Below are 15,082 nucleotides of genomic sequence, written 5' to 3'. Positions count from 1 at the left end.
AGTAAAGCAGTAGTAAATAGAAAACATTTTAATATATTGAAATGTTTTAATTTCGGATTGAAGGACTTTTTAGACCAATTTAAGTTAGAAAATTTACTTTCATCTTATTTGTAACATATTTCATTGGACTATAGTAATTTTGAATAATTATTTATTTACTCGGTGAAAATAAATATTAATTCCAACAGATCTGGGTAAGACTCCACAGTCACACGTATTTTGTAGAAGTTGTGGCAACCTTAACTCATTCCCTTTAATGGTTGGCTATGCTCTTTGAAAGTTGCAAGTTTAAAAATCTTAAAACAATTTAAAGAGACGAAGAGTTGGAAATCAATGCCTTTAATTGATTTTAATCATGCTTATTCAACAATGACCCGTAATAATAAACCTCAGCGAAATAAAATAAAATTAAAAAAGTAACTTAAATATAATATTGTGAAAAATTTACAACATGTATTGAAAATTTCATGCTGCATATGAATTAAATTCATATCATTTAATAAGTAATAACTTTAACTGAACGCGCGCATAAAGTCAGTTCTCTATTTAAATTAAATATTTAAATGAAACAAAAAAAAAACAGTAGTCAAAATGCCAGCTAACCGCATTAGATACGAAAATAAACAGAAAAGAAATTTCTCAAAAATTTTTGTATAATCCTTTAAATAACGAAATCAGTGGATTTATACTTGAATTTTAATTTAGATATATGAACCAATATAATAATGTAGTTGGAGTACTCCTACCTTATATAGTGGTAGGTTTATTTGACTCATTATTTTTTATATCGTGCAATTTAGTTTAGTTTTATAGTAAAAGTTTTAATCTAGACAGCACTACGTTTCATTTCTGGTTTACTAACCTTGGTTCATAGTGGAAGTCTCAATTGGAATACCAATAACTTTCATATCCAATTAGTCTGGTTCAATTTCAAAGTAAACGTTTCAAATAACTTATTACTACATTACTACAAGCTGTGTATGAGCATCACTACATTTTATATCTCGTTAGTTAAGTTTAATTTCATATGGAATTTTTTTATAGGAGCATTACTACATTTCATAGCGGTTTAGTTAAGCTTAACTCAATAACAAAAGTCTTAGTTGGGGCCTCACTATATTTCAAAACTGGTTACACAAAGGTTATTTATATTCATAGTAGAAATTCTAATCAAGATAACACTACATTACATATCTGGTTGATCAACATTTGTCTATAGTGAATACTTAGTTGAAGCACCACTAACTTTGTTCTCTAGTTGTTGTTGTTGTAACCCGCCGGGACCTGAAAGCAGATAACATAAAAGGATTACAAGACGAATACATGGGATAAGGAATGGAAAAGGTGGGATTGAGTGTTGGGATGAGGGAAGGGGGAGTGGTGGGAATAATTTGAAACTAACCAGGATCCAGTCGAAGAAACCTAGCTACTTCAAGGGGACGAGTCCAAAGGTCGATTGGACTTAAATTGATGTGTGCGATGGGGCAAGAAAACAGATGGGCGACGTCATGGGGCGTGGAGCTGCAGTTTGGACACACATTAGGAATGGACGTGTTAATACGTGACAAGTAACTGTTAAGCACATGGCTATATCCTGATCTCAATTGAGATAGGACATGGCTATATCCTGATCTCAATTGAGATAGGACAGTTCTTGCCGTACGAGGAAGATTACGTTCATCCTGAGAAATGTTAGGCGGAGGCCTATTGAGGACCTTGTTGGGAGCCAACCTAGATCTCGAAGAAGATACTGCATCGGTGTGGAGTGTTATAAGTCCACGTTTGTATTCGACCTCACTGATGTAGGCTCCATTGTAATATTGGTCGATATGATTATTGAAGTTGGTAAGTGATCGACGGATGCAACGTGGAGGGAGGGCTCTACTAGCCATGACGCCATTAGGATGACCATCTGTGTGACACGCGAGTAAAAATTGTTCTCTAGTTAGACATGTTTAGTTTCATAGTGGATGTTTCAATTAAGATATCATTATTTTGTTTTAATCAGGGCATTACTACATTTCACAAATTTTAATCAGGGTGTCACTACATTTCATTACTAGTTAACCAAGCTTAGTTCCACAGCAGAATGCTTTATCGGGACATTATATCATTTTATATTTAGGTTAGCTAAGCTTAGTTTCTTTGCGAAAGCTTCAGTTGGTTGCCAGTAATATCTATTTCTTGTTTACCAAACTTTGTTCCGCATTAGGAGTATCAGTTGTGGTAGTAATTCTAGCTCATATAGCTGCTACAAAGTGTGATAAATTAACCTATGTATACCATTAGCTCAGCATAGCTAAGTAAAGCTATTAATTGATATTAACTAATATTGATATATTAATCATATATATTTTTATTTTAAATTACACAACGTTTTACAGTTTGGGGTCTTTTATTTCATGCAATTATAGGTTGCATCCTGCTTAAATGCTTAGATTACCGCATCATTTACAACAACAACCAAGGATGTAAATTACAAAGTAGTTAATATTATAATATTAAATATGATGAAATATCATTTTAAAGAAAGCAATATTAAAAAGAAAGCAGAAAGCAGTAAAAGCATAAATGCACTTTCTCTGATAAATGAATATTACTTTAAAAGTGTTAGAAGTTCAAGGCTTTTGAACTCAATCCTCAAAGTAAGAACTTCAAAGAGATTAGGGTTAAAAAGAGCGTAAACTAATTTCTTTTCTAAAATTAAAAATAAAAAAAATATATATATTTTAATTTAAAAAATATAACCTTTAAATGCTTTGGCATATCTGTTTCTGGTATTTAATTTTACTTTTTCATTTTTGGTACAGAGTTGCAAAGTCACAAAGTCAATGCTGCATTAATTTACACAATTTGTGCGTTGATGCTGTTGCTCTTGTAATTGCAGTGTCACTTGACAGTGCATGTTGCAACATGGCAACACTGTGTCGTCGCTTTGTTGCCAACTTGTATTGTTGAAACTTTTAATTCGTGTTGTGTGTGCTCCAAAACCGACAAAGTCAGATTTATGTTGTGCTGAAATGTGGAATGAACTTTTAACACTTCAGTTAAATTTCTTTTTTTTCATGTGTTTTTTTCTTGTTTATTTCTTTTTTTTGTTGCAACTGAATAATAATTTTAACTTTTAACTGTTTTGCCGCTTGTACGTATATTTTAAGTGCAACCACGCAGTAAAAATGTTGCTGATAATTGCAGCTTCATAATTTGTGCTATAAAAAAAAAACAAACAAACAAAAAAAAGAAAATTCAAAGCATATTTCATTTTAAGTCAAGAGAAATTAAATTTCTGTAAATATTTTGCGAATTAAGCGAGTAGCGAGCAGCGAGTAGTGCTTAAAAATATTTATTTCCACTTTTATTTCGAGGCATAAATTTTACATTTTGTTTGTGAATTTCCTTAAAAATTATGCAAATAACTTCCTTTTTACAAAACTTCCGCAAGGAAGCAGCACACGAATTCTTCTTCTTCTTCTTATTGTTCTTTCTTTCTTTTCATTCTTTTACATTCTCTTTATTGCGTTGCGTTGCATTGTGTTGTGTGGTTAGTAGCCGCGCTGCGTTGTTCTTTTGCTCTTTTGCTTGTGGTTGGTAATTTGGCAATTGGCAACGCCAACAGTCTAAAAACTGCAGGGCACATGTTAGGATTGCTTTAATTTCATATTTTTTTTCTAACGAGTTTGGCTTTTAAAGGTTAAATGTATTCTTTTTTTAATGTGATTTGGTCATTTGCTTTTTAATGTGCAAAAAATTTTATGTATTCCAAAGTTTCAGAAAAATAATTGTGTTCTTATGTAAATTTTTATGACACCAACCTTTACCGTAATAAACTTTTTATTCAACAGTAAATCTTTGGTATTTAAACAAAAGTAATGACAGGATTATTGCGTTGAAAGCCTCCGCATCTATTTCCCTCACTCTTTTATTAAAAATGCGAAAATGCCCAGCTCATACACGGCGGCGACTCAATACTTTAGGAGTACCCTTTTTTGAGGATCTTGACCAATTACAGGATCTGACACTAAATAGCATTTCAGGCTTTGCCAAAGGTTCAAGGTGGTTTTAAGCCCTAAGTTTTTTTTTTATACGGTAACACAATAGGTCAATAGGCCTAAGAGAATCCACAAGGGATCGCCGATATAACCTAACCTTATCTATTCTTGATAAATACCAACAACTAAGGTTTAAGCAAAGTTCTACTTTCGGGTAAAATTATACCAACAACATAATGGTTACAGGCTCCTTGGAGAGGTATGCAGACTTGTGGTCAATTATTGTTTAGTCTGATGAAATGCTAAACAATAATTTAAATAGCTATTTTGATAGGACTGGAACTTATATCTATTATAATATTCTATCATATAGAATAAGCTTTAAGAGCTACGTTAGGCCTTTGGAGTATGCCCGAACATTTTAAAATAGCTTTTGTTGATTATTTTTAAATATTACTGTTTTCTGAGAGCATTAGTAGTTAAGAATTTTAAATGAAAGCTGTTTAGAAAGGTCTAAGCCAACTCCAAAGACCTGGAAATGTAGTTCTAAGAGTGACTTGAGACAAAAACAAAAATAACAAGTTACCCAGTTTAAATAGTTCTGATATTCATAACAATTTTCCAACTTTCAGAAAATTTATTTGAAGTAATTTAACAAATACATCAGTTTATTTCAGTACTTCATCATTGGGCTTAAAAAAACGCAAAAATTGTAATAATATATTGTAGATTCAGTAAAACAATGAAAAATAATCATAATATTCAAAATAATCATAATTTTTTAACTACATAGCATGACTATTACTTGCAACCGGTAAGTTGTAGTGAAATTATAATACATTTATACCTTCAGAGGGAAACTTGCGCCTATTTTCTGTTTATATCCAGTAATTGTCAGAAATAGACTGCAGTACCGACTCTCAATGCACTAATAATGTCTGGGATCTTTTGTCACTAAATCTTGTTAAAGCAATGGATAGCTGTACTTCATCCGGGTTAGCGTAGGAAACTCTCTTTTAGGATAGCGTAATGAATTCATAGTTTAATTTGTCTTTCATCAAATCGAATAAGATTGAGAATCTTGAACAAAGAAATATTGTTATATATATCACTTGCCTTAATTTGTTCGTTTTATCTAAAGAAAGTCTGTTCAGGAATAGCACAATAGATTCGACAAATCGCGGGACTATCGGGGAAAATATTTGAATTTAATATATAAATTTTTCGTGCCTTACAAATATGGTCATAAGTTAACATAAGGAGTAATCTTAAGAATGCAATAAATTCAAATTAAAAGAAACAAAATAAAAAAGATGAAAGATGGAGAAAAGAACAAGAAATTATTATTAATAGTAGTTAAAATCTTAGAGAGGTTTCAAAAAGCAGTGAATTTCAACAACAAAAATTATTTTTATATTATTTTAATTAATTGAATTTTTGACTGACCATACAGACGTTTTGTGTATTGCCAAATATCCATTTTCAGTGGTCTTGGAACTATTTCTTATATATAATAATTTGTAAATGCAGGTGTGTAAAATTTTTATCCTCATTTCCATCACTGTTACTTTTATTTAAAAAAATTATTTTATTATTTAAATTAATTAATACCAACTAAGCATAAATTTATGAAAGACATTTATTGTATTGAAATAGTTCCATAAACCTAATTTCCTCATCTTAAGTTTATGACCTAAACCGTAATTTTTTTTTCTGACTACTTGCATTAGCATTAACTCATTGCAGAGCATTTTATTGTCAACTGTACAACTGATAGTACATAAATTAAATACATAACTATTTCAGTTAGATGTCTTCATAATTTTCAGTGTAATAACATCACAGAACTACAATATACTTTACTCGTACAAAATTCTCCAGCAACAATCGTTGGCTGTCACTTAGTTCTCAGTGCGATAATGTTTATGCACGTTATGCGATGCTTGGAGCTTATGTCTTAAGCCAGAATTTATCACTTGTACACCAAGAGCCATCTAATTATTTATACAAACTCATAAGATTTGCGAAAATAGAGAATAGAGAAAACCGCCACAAAGGATTTAGACACTGCTTAGCTCGTTCTGTTATCCCTGCTCACAAACACCCACAAACCGCATAGAGATTGTGTAATGTTTGAATCTTGTTCACGTCATGTTAATCTCAATTTAACACACTTTAACGCTGATTCTGTCTCTGGCACAGGTTCAGCTATCACAACAACAAAACTTACCGTTCCATGAAATTATTTCCTCCTATATATATATACAAATATACTGTATATATTTTTTTCTTGAAGAGATTTTCTACTATTGCGCTTTCTTCACTGTTAAACTTCATTATTCGCGCCTAAATGCAAAATTAAACACATTCACTGTCAAGCTCCCACTCTCCAACTCCAACTCCAATTCCAATTCCAAGGATATTTATTTAGAAATGAAGATGTATGTGAACAAACAAAAACACTTTAGCACATTGTCGCACCTAAACCCCGGAGCGGGGCACAGGCACAGGCACAACACAGCACAACCATAGCCACAGCCACGGCAAAATGCCACAGAAACGCACTGTTATGTCGCTTCTCCGGTGTCTTTCGCCTACGCTGCTGCTTCCATAGTTTTGCTCTTGTAATGCCAGTTTGTACGTCAGTATTGTGTTATTGTGTCATTGTGTAGCTGTACACAATCAGTACACAATTGTCAGTGTGGCAGATTGTGTTTCCCAAAAACCAACAACAACAACAAGAACAACAAGAACAACCAGAACACACTCAGACTATTTTTATGCAAGGATTCGCATAAGTTATGGCCTTCTGCCGTGGCATTATGCCTTCTGCTATTTCTGTGCGCCTGGCGTTAATTTGCACACTTGTGTAGGTGTTTTGTCCTACACACACGCAAAGTGCCTGTTGTCCTCGTACGTGTTCGACACGGCTGAGTACATGTGAACAAGCATGGGCCTGTGTGTTGGCACTTCAGAGAATCAGAGAATAAACTTCAATTGGTGTAGTGTGAATGTAATTCCTAGTGTAACTGCGAGTAGTCCTTCCTCTACTGTGTGCATGAAAGGATATTCAAAACATTTTGATTTTTTTGCAAGTTCTTTTTTTAACTTGTGACGCAATTTAAGCGAAGGAATGTATTCATACAAAAGTGTTTACATATTTAATCTTAAACGATAGAGGGAGATAAGTGAGGACAAGTTTTCTGATTTTATAAAGTGAATATGTTATTGCTTTTCATATAAGATTCATTGGTTTGAAATTTAACTTCTAACTCCCATTGCATTCTTTTTTGTTTTGTAAGACTAGAATTAGGGGAGTGCCTACGCGCTAACCACGATCCGGCATCCCGAAAAGTGAGTGCCCAATTCGGACGAACTAAAGCTATCCCATCCATTCCTAGAGACTTTATTCTACCTCGAGACTGCGATAAGTATTACTTCGGGGCAGGGCCTTTGCTAGAGTCATTGAAGATTTCAAATGGTGTGCTTGCGCCCTGCTGTTGCTGCAGGTGACTAGTGTTACAGTTCGTCTTGTTCGAATACATTTGCTTGCTCTAACTGCTTACTGACTTTTATTGCATTTAGCTGTATTTCTTTAAGGGAAATCTCATAAATATGGGTGCATATGATTGTTTGATTGGTTGCACTCATAGATATGTTTCCACTTCCCACAATAAGTAATTTTTGGCTGTTTTAACGTCTTAAAACCTTAATATATAAAATGACAAAAAACTTAATCCATTTACTCGAATTAGACAAATTATTAGATCTATCCGTCGTACAGATAAATAGTCTTACAAACTGTCAAAAAAGTACTTTCCTAAAAATCTATTCATTCTTGAAGCCAGAGCTTCGAATTCATAGACAAAATGCGTGAGTGTTTCTTTTTCCTGTGAGTTTCTATAACTTCTATAGTGAGTACTAAAAAGACTCTACAGTTTCACAGTGTGAGTTTCTATAACATACACTAGTGACCAGAGAAAGTTGCAGTAAGTCTTGCAGTATTTACGCGGTTTTTTAAGATTACACACTTGTCACACATACTGCTCTCTCAGGAAGTATTTTCTTTCCAAAAACAACATTAATGGAAATTTTTCAAGAAGAAATTTTATAAACTTTGCATCAATTAAATATTTTGTTAATTAGAGCATTACAAAAAGTTTATGAATTGCAATCTGCAATGAAAGCAATTATTTTGATTGAAAATTTCATATATATATATATTTTGCAACAACAAAATTGTTGTAACTCACTACTTACGACAGTGACCAAACTGGCTGTATGGTTAGCCAAAAATTCAATTAATTAAAATAATATAAAAATAATTTTTGTTGTTTTAACTCACTACTTTTCGAAACCTCTCTATATATCTTCATATTAAAAAATATTTAAAAAATTGTGTTGTTTATTGCTGTGACGTGGAATCTGTACCCAAGTTTTTTACTCTCAAGGAGCGTTGTATAGCTCACTTAAATAAATTTTTTTTTGATTTTTTTCATGTCTCTTCTTTTTTCATATATAACAAATCTGTTCGGAAAAAAATTGTTTTTCTCATACAATTGAGGATCAACCTAGAGAGCATCCAAATTATTCCACAGCTTATTTTAATATTTTTTTTTTGTGAAATAATATTTAATTAAAATTTTAAATTACAAAAAATTTATAAACATAATTTTTACACTTTAATTGTAAATCCTTAGTAGTGATTAATTTCAGTCTAAAATTAAACTGAAATATTTAAGCTTAATTGGTAAGAAGATCAAGGCATTTTATTCCATAATGTCGTTTCAAATTAATATTCTTAACTGTTTGGTATGAAAAGTAGAAAACTTCATGAGAAGGACTTTCATCTTCAGTCACTAGGATACGTAAATCTTTCTAAAAAACGTACTACACTTTCTCACAATCACATACACTAAATCACAAATCTACTTAACATGAAAAGTATATTTTGCTTATGACATTTGCCTGACTGATTAAAGGAAAATACTTGCAACTCCTAGCTACCAACAAGGACACGGAGGAAATACCGTAACGAATCCTTCGCCTAAATGCCAGCAAAACGCAATGAAACGTTAACAAAAACGCAGCACACATCGTCATAGCAATACTTCATTAACGCAACTTTAACATGAATTTTGCTATTAAAAGCGGAGTGTAGAGGGGAGAACGAAGGAAAATTAAAGCTGCTAAGCTTAGCAGTGGAAAACGGAAAATGGAAAATGTACTTACTGCTGCTTTAACTGCGTGAATTTACACGCCCACATGACATTGGCTAAAATCATTTGAAAGCATTTGAAAGTGACGAGTGAGATACTTGGTCCTGTGAATAACCATGTAGCAAGGAGCAAGGAGTAAGGAGCAAGGAGTGTTACGACTGTCAGGAGTGTTGGGAGTGCCGTGCCAGCGGTGGAAATGTTATTGGTAAGGTTGGTAAGGTCGGGGGTTATAAAAACAAAAGTAAAACGAAACCGACGACTGCGAATGTATTGAGAGAAGTAAATTAAAGCGATTTTAATTACGGTTGCCACAGCGATGAATGGAAATGTCAACTGTTGCGAGGAACATGTTCAGTGCGGTGCGGTGCGGTGCGGTGTGATGCGATGTTGTAGTCAATGTTTACCTTCAAGCGAATAAACAAACAACAACAACAACAACAACAACAATAACAGCAACTGGAGTAGCTGAGCTGCTGACTGAGTAGTGTGCTGAAAAGGTTAAAACATATGCCAGCGGGATAACTGTAAATTATTGCACGTGCCAGCATCAAGTAAAGAGTGAAAAAGGTTCTAATAATGCAAAAAGCGAGATTTACATTGAATGCGCTGCTGACAGGTGGGTGGCTAGTGCGGGTATGTGAACGTTATGAGGGGTGTTCGGCTTTTGTTTATAAATTTTTTCGCTTTTCATTTCTTGCTTTCACAAAAACAGTGAAAATTGTTGAGCTTTAAAAAGAAACCAACAAAAAAGAAAAAAAACAACAACATAAGCAAAAATGTTAGCTATAAGCAGCAGCAGAGGCAGCAGCAGAAGCAGAAGCAGCTAACATACAACATAACAGAAAGTCATTGCCAGCATCAGCGCAACCAAGAACACCACAAAGAAAAACAACATACACATAAATAAAGCTAACAACAACTACTGTTACAACAACACCACTAACACGAACACAGCTTCAACAGTAGCAAATGTTTTTGTATTATTTTTCACTTATTAACAGTTTCTATGTCTTTGCGGTGTTAAAACAGAAGCAACAAAAACAGTTCACAACCAAACAAAAACAAATGAAAAGAAAAGCGAATATGTTTATTTCCTTGCTTTTGTTTTCAGACAAAAAGAAAAAAATAAATAAATAAATAAAATAGCATAAAATGAATATGAAAATAGAAAAATAGAAAATAGAAAAATTTAGATAACATTGTGAATAAAAAGTGAAGCTGTTGAAAATGTAGCTTAATGTTGACGTGAAAATGTTGCCGACGGATGTGTTGCTAATACAAGTGAATGGCATTTTTTTAAAAGGATATTTCATTTTTTATTTTCCCATGTTTTATTATTATTTTTAATTTCATTCGCCTTTCTTTTTCAATTGCACAAATACTGTACATAGTATAGTAAACAAAAATAAAAACAACATTAAAATATGTATGTATATAAGTTAAATTAATGTAAAAACTAACATTATTCTGTTGTTTTTTCACTGTTATTCTTATTTTCACTACAACTTATGTGGTTCGTTGTTGTAGTTGTTGTTGTTGTTGTTTTTGTTGAGATCTCTGCCTGTATGCAACAAGATATTGTTGCTTTGCGTTGACTTTGCAAGGCAACTGCAGTTGCCACAGCCTCAGTAGCAACCACAAAAATAAACAAAGCCATTAACGTAATGCGATACGTACAACAATTTGACAACAACAACAACAACAATAACAGCGATGGCGAGGGTGGCTTACAAAATTTGATATTTACGAGATAAAATTTTAAAAGGCTTCATTTAACTAATTCTGTGTGTACAAATAATGAAGATGTAGATAAATTGAATAAGGAAATATAAACGTTAATCATATAACTATTTCAGGGTTGTTGCTTATAATAGAAAAATTTTTTGTATAACAGTAAAATTTATTTATTTATTAGTCGTAAAGATGTAATTTTTATTATATTTGGAAAATTGTTAATCGTATGGAGAGGAATGATTTATGGTAAAAGTATTTTTTCGATTTTATGAACATTGCATTAACTCTTAATACTATAAATTACAGCTGTTTTTTCTATCAGAATTTTTTTCTTCTCTTCCTTTTGATGCAATCTATATCTTTTTTGTCTTTTATCACTACGAAAGGATTTTTGATTATTCTTCACTCTTCTTTTTTCTTCTTCTTTATTATTCATCTTTCTTCTTTTCTAGTAATAAAAGGAAGGGATTCTTCTATATTCTTTATTTTTTTTTGTTTTATTTTTTTCTGTTTTCTTCTTTATTGTTTTTTGTTCGTCAATCTTCCTTTTTCTTCTTTTGTATCTTGTTTTTGTATCAATGCTAATATTGGAAATATCACGGAGTGTTCCTTTTCGAACGCCGGTACACATGTACTACACGATATTTGAGAGAATAGGTTGAGCTTCGGCCCATATCACCTAAAGTCCAGTGTTCCATTTGAACAGTTATTAATTTTGTAGGTTCTATATTGCGCAAATAGGGGCCCATGAAGGCATTAAAATACAAAGGATATATTGAACAAAATTAATGACTGGTATCTTAAAAGTTGTTCCATAGAAATTTAAAAAAATTAAGGAATGATATATTATTCTATAAAATATGTGTCCAAACCGAAACTTTATCGATACTATGAACGATTAATTTTTAGCAATTTTCGCTTGAATTAAACAGCTTAAACCTTTTAGGTGCTGATATATGTGGTCTTTTATAGTTAATTTAAAGATTAATTACATAACATATTTGAGTGGTTTCAGTCTATTTAATATTGAAAAACATTAGTTTCAAATATATAAAAAATGTTCAATTTTATATACATATCATTTATATATTTCATGAATTATTTTTTATTTTAAACTATAGAGTTGGGAATCAGCATTATGGCATTACCTTAAGGTAGTTAACATAATTACATTATTAAAGAATTTAGATGCTTCCCTCGCGCAGTACATACTCATTTGCACTTTCTCTTTGTTTATCACTCGTATCAGCGCTGATTAACTTGTTTACTTAAAGTGAAATTCATGCTGGAGTGAACATCCTAACAACCCACGCTGCATTACAATTTCATCAACAGAATTCCACTGCATCGTCGCCATATCCGGTTCACGTCATTGTTGCAGCCAGCCCTTGGGGTGCATTTAAATAGCGTCAATTTTTTACATTGCAGTTTGAAAACGAAACTAAAAGCTACCCGACCCAACCAAATCAGTTTATATAATTTTTATAGTTCATTCTACGTGTATTTTATATATTTTAATTTTTTTGCCTATTCACAAGTTGTTTACATAAACATTGTGACACTGTAACCCCTACTCCGTTGCGTTTTTAGTGTTTTGTGTTGGTTATAATGAAGCCATTCCTAATATAATTAATGCACTATAACACCATAGGTTCAACGGTTTCATTAAATTTATTAAATTAAAACTTTAACTAATTTATCCAACTGCAAATTTAGTTATTATTTAATGTATAATTTAAAAGAATGAAAAATGGCTTAGTGAAGTCTATATTAGCATATTTTGTGCTCAGAATCATAAATTAATATTACTATTCTTGTTTATATGTAATAACAATAATATATAATTTATTATTACAGATGAATTTAATAAATAATGAAGATTAAGAAATAATATAAGGGAAATTATGTAAAATTTAAATAAAATTATTATTTATTGCCTACTTATGGGGGCATTGGTAATAAGTCTCTTTTAATTTTTTACTACAGCATGCATTCAAAAAGTACATTTGCAGTATAATTATTATCGGAGTAGAAGAAACCTTTTTAAACAGCATAATTAAAAGAAGGGGTAGGATGGATAGATAATGATAGATAGATAATAATTTCAAATCTACATTTATGCTCTGAGAATAAAACTTATAGATTTAACAAATCTTTTCTTTTTTAATTTATCATTTCAAAGATAAGACATAATATTTATATAAAGTTTCCACAGAGATTGAGAGATCCAGATTTAATAGCTTATCAGATTACGTTAAGAAACTGAAAAAAAAAAAATATATATCTTTGTCCAGATTTTTAGCTCATTGAGATGCTGGCTTAATCTTTTTATATATCTCCTGCTAGAATTCCGACTATTTTTCTCTAGCAAAAATAATTTTCATGCAATAATAAATAAAGTAAAGCTACATAGTTTATTGGCAATAGACTAACTGTCAAAATTCATACTTTTGTTCCACCAACATGCGAAGTTAATTTGAAAAATTTGATTCTTGTTCTAATATTAAACACATATACGAGAATTAGAACATACATATTATGTCACAGCTTCTAACACCAGTTTTCTTAGGTATGAAGACAATTGCCTTATATCATATAATGTCATAAAATGTTTTGAAAAATAGGGAAGCCATAGAAAGTTTTTGTAAACTTCTATGTTCTTATTTTTTTGTTACCAATCAAATCAAGTCGATTTAATCTTCAGGATATTCGATATATGAACAAATTGCACTAACCATGACTAAGCTATACTAAAGACTTTGATAAAACTCATATCATTTCATATATTTCCCTTTGTCTAAAGTAATCATAATAGAAACAACAATATTTTATTAAATTATATTTTATTAAATTATTATTATTTATTAAATTATTATTTAAAATTTATTAAATTTTATTGAAATTATAGCAAAATAAAATTTTAGGCAATTTAAAAATTTAGTTAGCAAAAACCTTTCCCTTCTGAAAACCAGTAGAGGAAGGTAGGGTGTAGCTCCTATAGTCAATCATCAATCCTGTCAACTAACTGCCACTTATTGTATTTCATAAAACTTTCACTACTTGTAATAAGGTAAAAAAAATGAGTTCCTTAAGTATATTAACTGGATCCTAAGCCAGGCTTTAGCAACGATAACAGCAAAGAACGCAGCCCCTTCATATTTCGCACTAAAGAAATAAATTTATTACTCAAACTGCAGTTTAAAATCTTTTATATGTGCTTAGAATTAGTGGCTAAATAGATTAGGCTTTGTCTCATTAGTTTAGTATAATAAGTTCAACTTACTAATTTATTGTGCATCGGCTTTGATAAAAAGATATTGAAAAATACAAATTTAGTCTAGAGATACTTCAGAACACCGCTTCTTTCAATTCCAGTTAAAATTATTTTACTTTCACTGTTAACACTAATAATGTCAAAAGTTGGAAAATACTTGCATATATTCCAAAATGTTAGTTTTGTAAATTTTGGTGAAAGTTAGAATAGCTCAAGACTAAAATACTAAAAAATATGAAATATTAGAAAATTATCCAAAAAAGCATATTACCCGATATACACAATATTAATTCTGTTACAATTTTTTAAAAGTGTTGAGGAAGTCGATTATTTCTTGAAGGGTCTTGCAGCAATTGAAGAAGAATAAGTTGAATTTGTAGACACATCTCATGACCCTATATGCGTGTGCCTCTTCTGATGTGCAGACCTGCGAGGAGATTAAATGCGGTTCCGGTAAAAGCTTTAATACCCTCAACAAATACATTCCGCCCGACTCGGCCTTCGTTAAAACAAACACGGGACGGGGTTGATTATCCTCAGAGTCCATAGTTCCTTTTCTGCTCTTCAACTTTATATATTATAAAATTTTGTTGTAATTATAAAAGAATATGCCTAAATGAGCCTATATTGGTATGTGCTTCTAAAATTTGTAAATGAATTTTATTTAATATTTATTTTAGTTATATTATCTAAATTAAATAAAATGCATCGTTTGCTATATGTAGTTAAAAATTTTGTGTGCAATAAAGTAAAAATGTTGGAGATATAACATATCTCAAAATATTCTTGAAATTCTTTTATTATGAATATTAACATAATAAATTTGAATATATCTTAATAAATACTCATATCTCAAAAAGCTTGAG

General features: G+C 31.2%; 1 protein-coding gene and 1 long non-coding RNA gene across 3 annotated transcripts in view; one reads left to right on the top strand and one right to left on the bottom strand.

Moving 5' to 3' along the window:
- The window catches only part of LOC119673171 (protein sprint), a gene marked incomplete at its 3' end in the record, with an annotated part of 222,386 nt that overhangs the window by 31,513 nt on the left and 175,791 nt on the right, over positions 1-15,082 (top strand).
- LOC119673177 lies at positions 13,860-14,858 on the bottom strand. Of its 2 annotated transcripts, none has more exons than XR_005252020.1 (3): positions 14,488-14,858; positions 14,226-14,441; positions 13,860-14,107 (listed from the first exon to the last, which is right to left on the bottom strand). It is a non-coding gene; the product is annotated as an uncharacterized LOC119673177 (long non-coding RNA). The 2 variants fall into 2 exon arrangements; XR_005252021.1 differs by having other exon boundaries at positions 14,226-14,433.

This window comes from Teleopsis dalmanni, chromosome 1 (assembly GCF_002237135.1).
Source record: "Teleopsis dalmanni isolate 2A chromosome 1, ASM223713v2, whole genome shotgun sequence".
In the NCBI taxonomy this organism is placed as follows: domain Eukaryota; kingdom Metazoa; phylum Arthropoda; class Insecta; order Diptera; family Diopsidae; genus Teleopsis; species Teleopsis dalmanni.
The sequence above is the reverse complement of the archived record's forward strand: the minus strand, read 5'-3'. Positions and strand labels throughout refer to the sequence as shown.